This window comes from Drosophila rhopaloa, unplaced genomic scaffold (genome assembly GCF_018152115.1).
Source record: "Drosophila rhopaloa isolate 14029-0021.01 unplaced genomic scaffold, ASM1815211v1 contig_116, whole genome shotgun sequence".
NCBI lineage: Eukaryota > Metazoa > Arthropoda > Insecta > Diptera > Drosophilidae > Drosophila > Drosophila rhopaloa.
Window position 1 is genome coordinate 878,754 of NW_025334991.1, and position 5,829 is coordinate 884,582.

Consider the following 5,829-nt stretch of genomic DNA (forward strand, 5'->3'; position numbering starts at 1 on the left):
TAAACTTTTCCACCTTTACACAATTACAATCGGCTTTAGTTTTGTCTAGTATATAGACAATACATCAGAATATGTGTGATCATGGGAAGAACGAGAAACGAAAATTTGTTGGTTCCACTAGAAAGGGATTTTGGTGGAGCAGACTTTGTTTCTGCAAAACCAACTTGAGCCGGTTGTCCGGACTCACTAGTCCCTTGTGGTGGTGATGCTACATTCTGAGAGATAGGTGGATCCACTAGTTGTGAATCCACTACGGACAAATCGGAATTCTTAGAAGTCCCTGGTTGCATGCATTACGGATTGTTCGGATACCGAATCTTTTTTAGCTGCTGATCTTAGCAACATTTGAGGGTTTGCTGGTCAGCCCTGGTTACGAGGCTGCATTTTTTGCAGAAGCAGACTAAATTATTATTATTCATTTTATTTATTGGAACCACTGTACCAAGAAAACGAATTGAAATTTTTAAGCGAGCAGTTATAAGTACCGCAAGATCGCAGAAACTGAACGCTTAGAATTTTCAAAGCAAAGAGAGCGAGAGAGCGGGAGCGTAAATTAGTTAAAGTGCATGCAAAAGCAACACTAAAAACAGCACTATGACTTACGACGGTCAACGCACAAAAAAGAAACGGACCGGGGGTTACAAGAAAAGAAAACACAGAACAGAATTACGAAATTAAAACAATTTTTTAGTGTTATTACACAAGTGCACAAAGATTTATAGTTCACTCGCTAAGCGAACGGAATTTAAATGTATGTTTGAGTTAACTGTAAGAAAATGAAAATTGAATAAACGAAACTAAAATACAAAATCGGAGCGCAGAAAAAAAAACACGACCGTTCACTTCGGAAGTCAAAGACGAATAGCAATTAATTTGGAAATTTTTATGGATTTTAGTATATTTGCAGCTTGTGGATTCTTGTTTAATTATCCCATTTATACATTCATCAAATACTATTTTTCCTGTTTCTTTGTTATATACTTTTTCTTCGTGAAGGTAATATTTGTCAAATATATTTTCTGTTAGAATGGTATTATTATCGTCTGGATACGGAATTATTTCAAAAATCAGTGCTTTCACTATTTCGCTAGGAATATGGGAAATTATTAAAATTTTATTTGTGTCTGATTTGAGCCAAGAAAAAGTTTTAATTTTCAAAAGTTTCTCAGAGTTTATTTTAGTTAAATCATCGTGTTTTAATAATTTAGGGTTAAATATATCAAGCCTGGCCAACTGCATTCCTAACTCAATATCTTCTATATATTCTGTAAAATGTTGTAGGTTAAATATTAAAACGTTAGCCTGTACTTCCCTTTCATCATCTTCTTTAAATTTAACTTCGATTCCATTATTTATTACGTCAATGATCATATTTAAATCTGTGTTTTGTGTACTATTCTCCGATAGGTTCCGCTCTAACTCTTCCTTATCATCTTGATCTAATGTTCCAAATAAATATTTCTAAGTTGAACCTATAATGTTAAATAATCCTCGCTTCTAAAGTTTAGCTATTATAATTCCATTTATCTCTCTTTTAAGTTTTTCAGCTAGATAATGGATTTGAATAATATCATTAAATTTAATTGCTTCTTTTAAAAGTTTTTCAAATAGTTGTCTGTTTTAGTCTGTCTTAGTTATGTTAATACTTAAATAGTGATATTCGAAATTCGTTGGAATATCTATGGATCCGATTTTAAATACAAGGTATCCATTCTGCGCTTTAATCGGATTTATTTCAATGTTTTGTCCCATTGCCATTTTAGCTGTTGTTATTATTATAATAAAGAAAGTGATGATTCTAATCAGATTTTTGTTGTGTCCTTTCATTTCCTTCTGCTTCCCTGGAGTTATCGTATTTACTTTTATTAATTATCTTTTTATACCCGTTACTCGTAGAGTAAAAGGGTATATTGTATTCGTGCAAAAGTATGTAACAGCTAGAAGGAAGCGTTTCCGACCCTATAAAGTATATATATTCTTGATCAGGGTCACTACGCTGAGATCTCGGAAACTATAAAAGCTAGAAGATTGGCATTTTGCAAGCAGATTCTAGGAGTTCCTACGCAGCGCAAGTTTGTTTCAAAATGGTGCCACGCCCCCTTTAACGCCCACAATCGGTTATATACGATTTTAAAAATTTAAATATTTCGGAAAAATAAAAATGCAGTTTTATTGTGTTTATCAATACCTATCGAAATGTAGAAGAAATTTTTCAAATCGGACCATTCGTTAAAAAGTTATGCGTGATCAAAATTTCTATATCCATCTCCCTCGCACTCCCTTTACCTGAGTAACGGGTATCTGATAGTCGGGGCGCACGACTATAGCGTTCTCTCTTGTTCTTTTTAAATTTTGATTTGTAATGAGTTATTTTCCTGCCTCTATTTGTTTCTTCGAAATGTTTTTCATCTACCTTCCTCAAGCTTCCTGTCTTTTTAAATGGGATTGTAGTTTTTGATTTTACTAGTGGTGATTGTTTAAATCTTGTGTCTATTTCAAAATCATGACGTTTTTCATTTAATTTGCCAATTTTCTTTGTTTTTCTTTCTTGTGTGTTATACTCGGGACTTCCTGCATACAAAAATATGTCAGCTGGTATTCTATTTGTTGCATTATGTTTAGTTTTATGTTTATAAATATAAAAAATTAATTCAAATTTAGTATACCTATTTTCGATGTCTGTGTCGCTTCCTATTATTCTTAGTTTTTCGTTTACTGTTTTATGAAACCTTTCTATATCTAATATACCGTTTTTACTTGTGGTAACTTTTCAAATACTTTCCTTAGTGATAAAATATGTTCTTCCAATACAGTGGAAAAAATTATTATATAATCTAAATATAACTAAACTAGCTGTACCCGGCGCGACTTCGTTCGCTTAAAATTAGTTTTGAGTACGGTTGTCAAGACTTTCCCATTTCCACACCACCCCTGAGGTAGAGAAATTGGCGCGTTTTTTTTAATGTGGTATCTCCAATTAGACCTATTCCACTGAAACTTTCTAGGTTTAATAATGTTAATTAATATGATTACTTTAAAACCTCTGTGTAAACAACATTTTTAGAAGATCCTTCAGGAGCGAGAATAATGAGGCTACTGGCAGAGCTAACTGTAGAGCATGCGACATAAAATTGTCCATTAGAGAAGCAATCTTCTCTAAGATCTAGTCCAGCCAGCTTCAAAGTCTGCCCCTGCGATTTATTTATAGTTATATCAAAGCAAACTTTCAGAGGGAATTGTAGCCTTTTAAACTGAAACGGCAGACTGGATGGTATTAATGGGATCCTGGGTATAAACACTGTTTCCCCCTTCGCGCACCCCGTAAATACTGTTGCTTCGATTACATTCTTATGAAGACCTTTTATCTGCAATCGTGTCCCATTGCATAACTTTGGGGGACTTAAATTTCGCAATAACATTAAGGGTGCTCCAATCCTAAGAGACAGATTATGCTGTGGAATTCCTGGAGGATTCAAAGAATTTAAAAATTCAACAGGGTAATGAACAGCATTATCAGCATCAGGAACAGAGTCGACCGATTTATAGGAGACTTCTAAACCATCAAATGAGTTTAGCAATAAATTATTAATAGTGGTTGCTCTTTCATTTTTCGTTGTCAAAATGGCGCGCTCAGATAGCCAATCTAAGCTTTTACATGATATGTTGGAAATGTCAGGAAATATTTTGGATAAAAGGTCTTGAACGTTTTTGACTACATTTCCTAAGCGTGATGTTATAACTATTTTTCCATCAACTGTTGGATGGACGCCATTCCCAATTTTTAAAAGAGTTTCGGCAAAAATTCCTGCAGAACTGTCTCCTTTTAAGTGCACTCGCATATTTTTCGTGAGCGCTAGTTTGTTTATCTGTTGCCATAAAAATGAAGATTTTTAACAGGCCTTTATTTCGTCAGCTCTTGTACCTCTTGGCACAACAGGAAGGGTTTGGCGAAAGTCTCCAGCTAGCAGGACTGTAATACCACCCATCAACATAGTATTCTCATTAATATCTTGCAGGGTTCTATTTATGGCTTCAAGCCCACCTTTATGTGACATTGTGCACCCAAACAATTAACTTACAATCTTTAAACACCGCAGCCATATTACATTGCTTTGAAATAGAGCAATGAGGTGTTTCTAAATTAACTAAATCCAAAGGAAGTTTAAATGTAGAATGAGCAGTTCGACCTCCATTGAGAAGGGTAGCAGCTATACCGGAAGATGCTACAGCTAGGGCTTTTTTTTTTTAACTTCGAACTTTTGCCAACGCCCCAACGCTTTGTAAAATTGTATTGTATACGACTTTTTTCTCGTTCGCTTAATATTAGTTTGGAGTTAGGAAATTGGGTTGTCAGAACTTTCTTATTTCTTTTTTGCGCGTTTTTTGAAAAACTTTGTGTTAACAACCTTTGTAGAAGATCCTTCAAGAGAGAGAATCAGAAGGATAGTGGAGCTATATAATAAATGAAAGTGATCCAAGTAAAAGTCGTGAGCTTGTATACTTTTTATCAGTTACAATGTTATCAATGCAATTTTAATTTTCGCACAAATATGTATACTTGTTTGTAAATTGGAATTTGTTATTTTCAAATTTCTTGTTTTGAATGAAACGAAAACCTTTGTACACACAGTAAAGGATTGGCATCCAATACAAAAACAGCAAAGTAACGTATTATTTTCAGATTCCACATTTGATCGATAAACGGGTATAATAAATCATTTTATTTGTATTTAAGCACATTATCTACTTTCGAATAGGAACATACACACACATTGTATGTATGTACATGTATTGTACATATAAGCAAATCAAAACACATCCAAATATACATATGTACATACGTATTTGGTCAAAAGTTCGAATCTTAAGATTAATATTTAACTTGGAAACATTTTGGCTTTGCTTACAGAATTTGTAGTAATTTTCTATTTTCTTCCATGGTGGAAATTAAATAAGGCTCTTACTTCTGCTACAAAATGAAAAATAAAACCTATGCATTTGATCCACAGGACTGACTATTGATCGAAAATCATATTGATCGGAGCAGCAGTTTAAGTTTTTAAAATCCAAAACAAATTTAACTTAAATTGCCTCTTTCCCCTCCCCTTTCCCTCATCAGTTTTCTTGGCTGTTGCTCTCTCGGCCGTCGCTCTCTTGGCATCCGCTCTCTGGGTTTCGCTCTCTTGACAGGCTCAGGCAAAATGCAACGCAATATCTTAGAAAATATAAATAAATTCGTTAAAAATACTTAAAACAAGAGAGAACGCTATAGTCGGGTGCCCCGACTATCAGATACCCGTTACTCAGGTAAAGGGAGTGCGAGGGAGATGGAAATAGAAACTTTGATCACGCATAACTTTTTAACGAATGGTCCGATTTGAAAAATTTCTTCTACATTTCGATAGGTATTGATAAACACAATAAAACTGCATTTTTACTTTTCCGAAATATTTAAATTTTTAAAATCGTATATAAACGATTGTGGGCGTTAAAGGGGGCGTGGCACCTTTTTGAAACAAACTTGCGCTGCGTAGGAACTCCTAAAATCTACATGCAAAATGCCAATCTTCTAGCTTTTATAGTTTCCGAGATCTCAGCGTTCATACGGACAGACAGACAGACAGACAGACAGACAGACGGACAGACAGACGGACAGACGGACATGGCTAGATCGACTCGGCTAGTGATCCTGAACAAGAATATATATACTTTATAGGGTCGGAAACGCTTCCTTCTAGCTGTTCCATACTTTTGCACGAATACAATATACCCTTTTACTCTACGAGTAACGGGTATAAAAATGTTAAAAACTTGAAAAATTAAACTTAA